Consider the following 12,716-nt stretch of genomic DNA (forward strand, 5'->3'; position numbering starts at 1 on the left):
CTGTTTGTCTATGTATTCACACATGTATTATGTTTCCGGTTAATACAATTCTAGCATGAATAATAAACATTTATCATGATATAAGGAAATAAATAATAACTTTATTATAGCCTCTAGGGCATATTTCCTTCACTGGAAGCCAACAAAGGCATAATCTAGTTGAAAGCCAACAATGGCATCATAGGTTCTGAAAGCCAACAATGGCATAATCTAGTTCACAACCAACACAAAGGCGTCACAAGCCAACAAAGACAGAGGCATCTAGTTCCCAGAAGCATAGAAGTACTCTTTCAACTTGTATGAAGAAGTCCTTTTTCTTCCACTCTGTCTTAGAGCTTGAAAGGTTGACCTGTTTCCTGCAGCAGAGGTAGAGGTTGTACCAGCAGTGGTAGCTTTCTTCCTGGGAGACCTCCTTGGAGGAGCAGCAGGTGTAGTGGCAGCAGGTGTAGCTTTCTTCCTGGGAGACCTCCTTGGAGGAGCAACTGGTGTAGTGGCAGCAGGTGTAGGAGCAGTAGTTGATGGAGATGGCCTCTTCCTTGCTGGTGCAGCAGTAGATGAAGATGGCCTCTTCCTTGGTGGTGCAGCAGTTGTAGATGCATTTTTTGTTGAAGTAGAAGCCTGTGACCTGTTTGGCTGCATTTCAAAAACAATTAAGGCTTGTGAGTTACAATGGAGACAAAAATAAAGAGAATTGAGGTGCTACTATAACTTACCTGATGTTGGTTTATTCTCAAAGCAAGAGCTGGCTTGAGTGGCTTGGAGCAAACATTGTATCTATGCCCTACAAGTTTGCAGTTGCTGCAAGTAATAGATGCCATCCTAGATGTATCTCTTGGTGCTAGCTTCTCAAATTGGTTTTTCCTCCTCTTTGTCTGTTGCTTCCCAACCTTGTCTTTAAATACTGGAGGCTCTATGTCCTGAGTTCTTGTCCTTGGCCACAGGTTAGGTCCAGGCACAGGAAATATGATATGTACAAATGCTTTTTTATACATTTCTTTTTTGAAGAAATCAGCCACAAAGTCCTCTGGCTGCAACTTGGCTTTCACTATTGCAGAAACTGCATGATGGCAAGGCATAGAAGTCATATCCCATTTCCTACATCCACATGTTCTGTCCAACAAGTTCACTGAGTAGGTGTTTTCTCCACTAGTCACTTGGTAAATGTTAGGACCAGCCATCAAAGTCTGGCACCACCTTGAGTTGTACTTTGTCTCCTCTAACATTTCAGCATAGGTAGGGAAAATCTCTCAGTTTGTTGTCTCTGTCTTTGTTCTATTCTTGTTAAATTTGACCATCAATTTTGTCCTAATTCCTTCTATCATGGTCACTATTGTCTTGCCTCTGACATCTAATATCATTTTATTAAACACCTCACTGATGTTGTTAACTACCAGGTCAGTTTTGTAATTAAAATCCATAGCATGCCTAGCCCAAGTATGAACATGTATTTTGTGAAGCCATGTCCAAGCAGTCTTACATTCTCTTTTCAAAGCATTCATTGTATCAAGGTGTTCATTCTCAGTATAAGAGTAGCTAGCTACATCCATGTGTTTCTTTAATTCATCACCTCTAAAACCAGCAGTTTGGAAATTCTGATAGATATGTCTAAGCCAGAATCTTTATGGAAAATTGGGGAAAACATGGTTTATTGCATTTAAAAGCCCCTGTTTGAAACAATGGGAAATAAAGCTAAGCATTGGTCCTATGAAACAATGAAATAATGAAGCTAGAGCAATGTGCATATGAAACCAAGAAATCTAGTGCAATATTGTATGAGAAGAGAAGTTTACCTTCTGCCTATCAAAGATGATGGTATAATAACCAAACTTCCCACTTTCTCCACCAAGTGCATCTTTAAGCTATGTTAAGAACCTGGTCCAACTGTCTTTGTCCTATTTGTCAACAACTCCAAATGCTATAGGGTAGATATCATTGTTCCCATCCCTTCCTGTTGCAGTAAGGATCTGTTGACTTGTTGACAGCTTGATAAAACAACCATCTACCCCTGCAAAGCTGACAATTGTGAGAAGATAGTGTATGTAATGTGAGAACATAAACAATTCACAACTTAGTAAATGAAATGTACCTATAAATGGCCTGCATCCATTCACAAACCCTTCTTTGCAAGCACTTACACAGAAAAAGAGGCCATGAAACCTAGGGGTTTTGCTTGGGTGCTCTGGCAGATGCCTAGTAGTCACAACACATCTAGAGCCTGGGTTTGTATCCAACACAGCCTGCAAATAATCTCTTATTCTAGTGTATTGTCCTCTCTGATCTCCTTGGACAACCTTCAATGCTTGCTTCCTAGCCCTGTAGGCCATATGGATGGACATCTCTATTCCATATTTCTTCTTCAGTGTCTGCATTATTGTGGTGACTGGTGTGCCAATATCAACTCTCATCATTGCCTCACACTGGTGTGCAACCCATTTTGCAGTAACCTTGGCGTTCTCTCCTACTGCTGGGCATGTGTGCACAAAATTTATCTTCCTTATGCAAAAAGTAGTCTCATTTGCAACAACAGAAGCTGCAATAAAGAAAGGGCATTTTGCATTTGTGCACACAACTATGATGTTGTCATTGTAGTTTCTGTGGAACTCATAATTCTTATTCTGAGTTATGTGCAATGTTTGAATTGCTCTCCTAAACTGATACACATTGAGGAAACAAAGTTTTCTGCAAAACTGCTCCTCTGGCTCTCTCTCTCCTCACTGTACCAGATCCTTGGCAAAGATCTCACTAATCTGCTCTTCTTTCCATTGGGCAGAACAAATTGCACTTCCTCAGCTCCATCATCATATTCCTGCTTCAAAACACCAAGATCTGCCTCCTCATCTGATGATGGTGCCCAAACATCCTCAAATCTCTGTTCCAAACTAGAATGTAACCTCTCTGTTGGCCCTTTTCTAGCTTTCTTCTTTTTTGTAGGCACCTCTTGCTGCTCCACCTGCTCCTCTTGCTCCACCTCCACATGCTGCCCTTCCTCATCTTCCTCATACACTTCATCCACATCAGTGTCTCCATCAAAATGAATGAGTGGATCCTCTCTTTGCTTCCTCATCTCATTAAGCCTCTGAAGATAGTCCTCATCTCCATCAAGATCTGAATCATCTCCAGTTAGAAGAATTGGTAGCTTCTGCTTAACCTTATTTACATGCTCAGCTGCAATCTTATGTTTCCTAAATTTGGCAATCTTTGTTCTCCTCTTCAACTCCATTAATGTCTCCAGTTCATCCTGATCTGCTGCATTGCATTGATCCATGGCAGCATATGTGTCCATATCATGGTTTGTGCTCTGCTGTGTGGTGTAGAACTGCAATGGCTCTAGCCGACTCTGTATTTTACTTTTTATTGGTGACCTTAGGAGAACACCAGCAGGATTTACTACATACACATGGTTCTCTCCTATATGGCTCAAAGGAACCTGCTCCTCAACCAGATAGCCTGATGTGACGCCCCCGATTCAATCGTACACTAATCATACACGCAAACATGTACGATCAAGATCGGGGACTCACGGGAAGATATCACAACACAACTCTACAAATAAAATAAGTCATACAAACATCATATTACAAGCCAGGGGCCTCAAGGGCTCGAATACAAGAGCTCGATCATAGACGAGTCAGCGAAAGCAACAATATCTGAGTACAGACATAAGTTAAACAAGTTTGCCTTAAGAAAGGCTAGCACAAACTGGGATACAAATCGAAAGTGGCGCAGGCCTCCTGCCTGGGATCCTCCTAAACTACTCCTGGTCATCGTCAGCGGCCTGCACGTAGTAGTAGGCACCTCTAGTGTAGTAGGAATCGTCATCAACGGTGGCGTCTTGCTCCTAGACTCCAACGTCTGGTCGCAGCAATCGGGTATAGAAAGAGGGAAAAGGGGGAAGAAAGCAACCGTGAGTACTCATCCAAAGTACTCGCAAGCAAGGAGCTACACTACATATGTATGCATTGGTATCAAATGGAAAAGGGGGTAACATATGTGGACTGAACTGCAGAATGCCAGAATAAGAGGGGGATAGCTAGTCCTATCGAAGACTACGCTTCTGGCCGCCTCCATCTTGAAGCAGAAGAAGAGAGTAGATGGTAAGTTCGCCAAGTAGCATCGCATAGCATAATCCTAACCGATGATCCTCCCCTCGTCGCCCTGTGAGAGAGCAATCACCGGTTGTATCTGGCACTTGGAAGAAGGTGTTTTATTAAGTATCCGGTTCTAGTTGTCATAAGGTCAAGGTACAACTCCAAGTCGTCCTGTTACCGAAGATCACGGCTATTCAAATAGATTAACTTCCCTACAGGGGTGCACCACATTTCCCAACACGCTCGATCCCCTTTGTCCGAACACACTTTCCTGGGTCATACCCGGCCTCGGAAGATCAACACGTCGCAGCCATACCTAGGCACAACAGAGAGGTCAGCACACCGGTCTAAATCCTATGGCGCAGGGGTCTGGGCCCATCGCCCATTGCACACCTGCACGTTGCGTACGCGGCCGGTGAGCAGACCTAGCAACCTCCATTACAAAGGAAGTTGCGTTACGCGGTCCAACCCGGCGCGCGCCGCTCAGTCGCTGACGTCACGAAGGCTTTGGCTGATACCACGACGTCGAGTGCCCATAACTGTTCTTGCGTAATTGGTTAGTGCGTATAGGCCAGTAGCCAGACTCAGATCAAATACCAAGATCTCGTTAAGCGTGTTATTTAGAAATAACCGTGGACGCCGACCATGGCCAGGCCCACCTCTCTCCTAGGTGTTCACAACCTGCCCTGTCGCTGCACCTCAAAGTAACAGTTGGGGGCCGTCGGGAACCTAGGCCCACCACTACCTGGGTGGAACCACCTGCCCCTTCAACCCCCAACATCGGAATCACTTGCGGGTACTCAATGAGCCGACCCGATTTTAGTCACCACCTGTATAGCATGTATAAATGTTAATATATACCCGTGATCACCTCTTGAGTGATCACGGCCCGATAGTATAGCACGGCAGACAGACAAGAATGTAGGGCCACTGATGATAAACTAGCATCCTATACTAAGCATTTAGGATTGCAGGTAAGGTATCAACAGTTGTAGCAACAATGACAGACTATGCATCAGGATAGGATTAACGGAAAGCAGTAAATGCTACACTACTCTAATGCAAGCAGTATAGAGAAGAGTAGGCGATATCTTGTGATCAAGGGGGGGGGGCTTGCCTGGTTGCTCTGGCAAGAGAGAGGGGTCGTCAACACCGTAGTCGTACTACGTAGCAGCGGCATCGGTCTCGGTGTCTAGCGAGAGAAGAGTGGGAAGAAACAATAAATATTAAGCAAACAGATACATAGCGATGCATGACATGACAAATAGCGGTGCTAGGGGTGCCCTAACGCGGTATGAGGTGGTACCGGTGAAGGGGGAAACATCCGGGAAAATATCACCGGTGTTTAGCGTTTCCGGACAAATGAACCGGAGAGGAAAGTTGTGTGTTCGCTATGCTAGGGATGTGTAGCGAACAAACGAACCGCGTATTCGGATACGTCTCGATCGTTCTGAGCAACTTTCATGTATAATACTTTTTCATCTGACATAAGGATTATTTTCTATTAATTTTCAAAGGTTTAAACAATTTTTAAAATTTCCAGATTTGTTTTAATTGTTTTAATCCGAGTTGACAAAGTCAACTTTGACTAGTCAAAAGGGCAGGGTGTGGCCCACATGTCATAGACTATTTACCTAAGCAAATAAATAAACCTATCTTATTTAATGAGGGCCTACATGTCATCTACTACTAGACTAACTTAGCACTAAACTAGTACTAGTAACTAAGCCTAGCCTAATTAAACAAGGACCGGATGTGGCACAGCCGTGCACACACACGAACATACACACGGCCATGGCCGTGGCCACGGCCACCAGCAGTAGCAGCGGCATAGTAGAAGCAGCAGTGGGTAGTGCAGCGCATGGGGGGCGGCCAGCAGCGCGTAGCGCGCAGCACGCAGTAGCAGGCAGTCACGCCAGCCGTAGCGGCCGCTAAGGAGCAGCAGCAGGCGAAGTAGCATGGGCAGGAGCAGCAAGCAGCAGGCACGGCTGCAGTACAGGCATAGCTGCGTGCGGGCGGCAGTGGCGACGAGCGAGCGCTGACGCAGGCGGCTGTTCAGGTGAACAGGGGCGCGGCAAGTAGGGGAGGGACCCCGGGCGCGGGCGTGGGCGCAGGCAACAGGAGCGGCTGGCGGGCGCAAGAGCGGACCTCCGGCCAAGCACTACAGCGAAATCGGTACGGATCGGAACCGGGATCGAGGGGAATCGGTCGAGGTGCTCACCACGGTTCCAACGGAGGCGACGGGGAGGTCGGAGGTGGACCGAAGATGACTCAATCGACGATGGCGGCCGGCCACAGGATGGTTGGCACGTGCCCATCTGTGGTGTGGACGGCGTGCGCAAGCCATGGCCTCCTCTCTGCCGAGAGGTTGAGGAAAGGCCACGGTAAACAGGCCAGGCTGCACTGTGGCTTGTCGGGCCTTAAGTGCACAGTAATATCTAGTCTATTTCCTTTTCTTTTCTGCGACAAGTTTCCACTCGATTTTGTATTTTATTTTTGATCCAAATGAATTTCGTTGCATGCGAAACTTGTCTCAATAATTACTAGGCAATAATCTGCACTGCCACAAAAAGTTTGGGAGTTAATTTTTAAAATAGTTTGGACTTATCATAATTTAGATAAGCATTTAAATATTGTTTTGGCATTTAAACACTTTATAAAACGTTGGTCTCATTTTTATAAAAGCTTTGGGAAATTTTGCAATATCACGAACACTTTTGTTTTGCTGTTTGAATAATTAATATTTTGACTTTATTTTAAATTTGAGATTGAGGTCGAATTATTCTTAATTGTTTTTCTTAGGGCATAATGGTGATGACCTGGCATAATTAGTGGAAGATTACTGTAGCAAGAATCTCGGGATGTTACACCTGAGTTCAAATCTGCAGGTCTTGGATTAGTGCCCCTAACCACTGTCAAGTTCACTACATTCTGATCATTGTTAGCAATATGGTCAAGCATTTCATACACCTTATTATCATCACAAATTTCATCCATTCCTATAATCCCCACACCAGGATCCCTCACAAAATATATGAAATCATTCAGCCCATATCCCTCTATCTCTATTAGGGCAACCAAATTATAATATGTTATGTCTGAAACGCAAACTGATCTCTCCAAGTTGTCTCTGTCATGGAAGTGCATTCTAACTTCCCAAACATTATCGTTCAAACTACACACAAATAATTAAAATAGCTTAATTAACAGAGCACTAAAACAGAGCACCAATGTACTGTAAATAAAAATGCATAATTCCTAAAACAGAGCACTAAAACAGAGTAATCAACACTATGATTGCTAAAATACAGTACAGTACACTCTGAAAACCACAAGCACCATCTGAAAACCACTGTCAAGTTCTGAAAACTAGCCAACTTCACTGTTAAAAACCACTGTCAAACAATGGAGAAGGTGACAGTATGAAAACCACTGTCAACTACTCTGTCAACCACTGTCAACTAGTCTGTCAACCACTGTCAACTACTCTGTCAACAAATTAATACCCTGCTAACTACTCTACTGACTACATCATCAACTAGCTACTATGTTAACTACTATGTCTCCTACATCATAACCACTACATCATCAACAGAGCACTAAACTACATCATTAACAGTGACGACAAATCAACCACAACTAAATCATAATTAAGAGAGTACCAATTAACACTGCCAAAAAACCTAACCCTAACCCTAGAATCGATCTACACGAAGAGGGAAGAGGGAAGAGGGAAGAGGAAACTCACTAGACGTCACCGAAAGACGAGGCAATCTGGTGACTCTCCGTCGGATTCTCCTTCACTGCCCTGGCCCAAGATCTTGCCGCCGCATATTCGAGACAGTGTTGGGGGCTTTGGCTGGGGCTGCTCGTATCCGACGGCCGGCTAGGGTTTGAGCTCCCGCATATATCTCCCACAGGTGGACCATCGTCTCCAACGCCGGCAGACCCGCCGCAGTCGCCGCCTGCGCCGCCCGCCGTCGCCATCACTAAGAGGAGAGAGTGCGGGGGAGGAAAAGAGTGGGAGATGAGCGGACCGGGGGGGGGGGGGGGGGGGGGGGGAATGGCTCAAAGACTAAGCAGCCCGGCTCGAATCGGTGCGCCAGCGGCGTGTAACGCCGTCTAACGGCGTTGCCGTGTGAACAATGCTGCCACGTCGACGGATGCGGGCCCCCTTATCATAAACGCACTTAAAACGGTCCAAACGAGCAACTAGTGTTTTTTGCAAAAAAATATGAAAAAAATTAGTGTTTTTTGGCACAATTTCGTATATGTGTGGTTCCTGCAAACATAGCCTAAAGTGTCGATGTTTTTTGCAATTCACTCAAAGAGAGTTCTATGTACTGGGCGGGCCAGACTGAAGGATATAGACAGATTTTGTCATCCATTCTCTTCTTAATTTTACCCTCACTTCTCATTGTTCTGCATATGGGTTGGGCGGGCCACGGCCCAGTTTTGCTCTAAGCGCAAAATCCTCAAACACATGATTTATCGTTCATCTTTTCCGCCACCACTACGACCACGACAACATGAGCGCAATCCTAGCCCACTGATCCTTACTTGCTCGAGCACAGGCTACATCACGATGACCATAACATTGTCTAGGGGGAAGTTGACAACAGGGATATTGCACATCCCACCCAAACACATAACATTGTCTAGGGGGAAGATGACCACCAAGTCCGCTTCCACCATGCCAGCAAAAGAAAGGGGGAGAGGATCCAAAGGAGAGAGATCAACCCAGCGGCATGGGGTAATAGAAGCCAAAGATTGTAGGGAGAACATTTACGGCCGAAACGACCAAAACAATGGCCACGCCCGACCAACCTTAGGAGCATGAGGCGACAGGGGGAGGCGGGGCCTAGGTAATGACCAAGGGGAAAGCAGAGCACTGGATCCGGCGGCGGGGACTGCAAGTAAATCCCGAAAATGGAGTTATGAAAAGTGAAGAGCAAGCCAATTGTTGATGCATCGTGGCACTGGCATTGCTCTTCACTTTCCATAACTCCATTTTGCCTACCCCTAGGGCGCGCCCTGTTGCCTTTTCGCCTCCTCGTCTGGCTTCTGTCCTCATCCGAAACTTCTAGGGTCCCTCCTGGTTCAAAAAAATTGTCAAAAAGTTTCGTCGTGTTTGCACTCTGTTTGGTAGGTATTTTCTGTAAAACCAAAAACATGCAGAAAACAACAATTGGCACTGGGCATTAGGCACTGGGTTAATAGGTTAGTTTCAAAAATGATAAATTTTTTACATATAAATCATACAAGATTGATAATATAATAGCACGAAACAATCAAAACTTATAGATACGTCGGACACATATCATTCAGCAGCACCCCACGTCCTCCAACACGGCCACACCGCCGGCTTCCAGCGCAATCGAACGCCTGTGGTGACCAACCTCCGCGCTGCGGCCATCGTACACCTCCACCAAGCAACATCGACGCCAACACGACCAGACCCTTGTCGCAGTAGGCCGCCAGCGGGCTTTGCCAAGTGGCGTGCGCCTATTGCAAAGGGTCATTCCTGCCACTATTTCTTGCAATTATGCACAAGCTAGTTGATAAACATGAAATAAATATGCAAAGAACGTTCTGCATGATCCCATTGTGAAAATAGGTAGCAACTGACATCTTGTTTCTGCAAGTGATATGTAAACTGAAAATTTACCCCACAAAAGATATCTAAACTGAAAAACAAATAATCTAATGGAACCAAATTCAAGCTATTGTAAGTATACATAGCAAGATTCATAGAACACATTGTACGGATCAAACTCAATTTCTCGAAGAAAAGCATGTATCTAAGGGCATCTCTAGTCGATCCCCTATAAAATAGAGGAGTATCTGGCCAAATAAAGTTATTGGAGTAAACTTTAACTCTTTTGTAGGTGGCCCCATCTAGCGGATCCCCTAAACTTAGTGGAGTAAAAGATTGCATAAGCTTTTTGTACTAGCCACATGAAGTTCAAACACTTCACAATATATATCATCAAACATGCAAAGCTCATTCGTTAACAAACCGATACTTTCATAACATAACCATTAACAGCCATATAATTAAAACATGCAAAGTTCATCCAAAAGGCATCACTTCACCAATCAAGGTTGATCCAAAATCACCACAAATATAGCATGTGTTATGTTGTGGATCGAGGCCAACTAATGGCATGCACGAATTCAACACAACGTCCTTGCCAAAGAAATCACCACCGCCACCACCGTACACATGACCTGCTTGGGAATGTTGCATGAAAATAAAAAAAATCCTATGAACTGTTGTGGAATGCGGTAATTTCAAAATTTTCCTACGCACACGCAAGATCTATCATGGTGATGCATAGCAACGAGAGCGGAAGAGTGTTGTCCACGTACCCTCGTAGACCGTAAGCGGAAGCGTTATGACAATACGGTTGATGTAGTCGTACGTCTTCACGATCCGACCGATCCTAGTACCGAAAGTACGGCACCTCCGCGATCTGCACATGTTCGGCTTGGTGACGTCCCACGAACTCTCGATCCAGCTAAGTGTCGAGGGAGAGCTTCGTCAGCACGACGGCGTGATGACGGTGATGATGAAGTTACCGGCACAGGGCTTCACCTAAGCACTATGACGATATGGCTGAGGTGGATTATGGTGGAGGGGGGCACCGCACACGGCTAAGGGATCGATGATCAACTTGTGTGTTCTAGGGTGCCCCCTGCCCCCGCATATAAAGGAGCAAGGGGAGGGGGTCGGCGGCCTCATAGGATGCGCCCCAAGGGGGGAATCCTACTCCTACTAGGAGTAGGTTCCCCCTTTCCTAGTCTAACTAGGAGGGGAAGGAAAGAGGAGGAGGGGAGAAGGAAAGAGGGGGACGCCCCCAAGCCCTAAACCAATTCGGTTTGGCCTAGGGGGCGCGCCCCACAGCTCCCTTGCTGCCCTCTATTTCCACTAAGGCCCATGAAGGCCCATTGACCCCCCGAGGGGTTTCGGTAACTCCCCGGTACTCCGGTATTTATCCGATGACCCCCGGAACCTTTTCGGTGTCCGAATATAACCTTCCAATATATCAATCTTTATGTCTCGACCATTTCGAGACTCCTTGTCATGTCCGTGATCACATCCGGGACTCCGTACTACCTTTGGTTCATCAAAACACATAAACTCATAATACCAATCGTCATCGAATGTTAAGCGTGCGGACCCTATGGGTTTGAGAACTATGTAGACATGACCGAGACTCACTTCCGGTCAATAACCAATAGCAGAACCTGGATGCTCATATTAGTTCCTACATATTCTACGAAGATCCTTATCGGTCAAACCGCATAACAACATACGTTGTTCCCTTTGTCATCGGCATGTTACTTGCCCGAGATTCGATCATCGGTATCTCAATACCTAGTTCAATCTTGTTACCAGCAAGTCTCTTTAATCGTTACGTAATGCAACATCCCACAACTAACTCATTAGTCACATTGCTTGCAAGGCTTATAGTGATGTGCATTACCGAGAGGGCCCAGAGATACCTCTCCTACAATCGGAGTGACAAATCCTAATCTCGATCTATGCCAACTCGACAAAACACCATCGGAGACACTTGTAGAGCATCTTTATAATCACCCAGTTACGTTGTGACATTTGATAGCACACTAAGTGTTCCTCCGGTATTCGGGAGTTGCATAATCTCATAGTCATAGGAACATGTATAAGTTATGGTGAAAGCAATAGCAACAAACTAAACAATCATCGTACTAAGCTAACGGATGGGTCAAGTCAATCACATCATTCTCTAATGACGTGATCCCATTAATCAACTGACAAGTCATGTCTATGGTCAGGAAACATAACCATCATTGATTCAACGAGCTAGTCAAGTAGAGCCATACTAGTGACACTCTGTTTGTCTATGTATTCACACATGTACTAAGTTTCCGGTTAATACAATTCTAGCATGAATAATAAACATTTATCATGATATAAGGAAATATAAATAACAACTTTATTATTTCCTCTAGGGCATATTTCCTTCAGTCTCCCACTTGCACTAGAGTCAATAATCTAGTTCACATCGTCATGTGATTTCACACCAATAGTTTACATCTTTATGTGATTAGTTCACATCTTCATGTGACTAATACCCAAAGGGATTACTAGAGTCAATAATCTAGTTCACATCGCTATGTGATTAATACCCAAAGAGTGATCATGTTTTGCTTGTGAGAGAAGTTTAGTCTACAGGTCTGCAACATTTAGATCCGTATGTATTTCGCAAATTTCTATGGCTACAATACTATGCATGGAGCTACTCTAGATAATTGCTCCCACTTTCAATATGTATCTAGATCGAGACTTAGAGTCATCTAGATCGATGTAAAAAGCTTGCATCGACGTAACTCTTTACGACGAACTTTTTTATCACCTTCATAACCGAGAAATATTTCCTTAGTCCTCTAAGGATAATTCTGACCGTTGTCCAGTGATCTACTCCTAGATCACTATTGTACTCCCTTGCCAAAATCATGCTAAGGTATACAATAGGACTGGTACACAGCATAGCATACTTCATAGAACCTATGACTGAGGCATAAGGAATGACTTTTCATTCTTTTTCTATTTTCTGCCGTGGTCGGGTTTTAAGTCTTTAC

This window comes from Triticum urartu, chromosome 1 (assembly GCF_003073215.2).
Source record: "Triticum urartu cultivar G1812 chromosome 1, Tu2.1, whole genome shotgun sequence".
Taxonomy (NCBI): domain Eukaryota; kingdom Viridiplantae; phylum Streptophyta; class Magnoliopsida; order Poales; family Poaceae; genus Triticum; species Triticum urartu.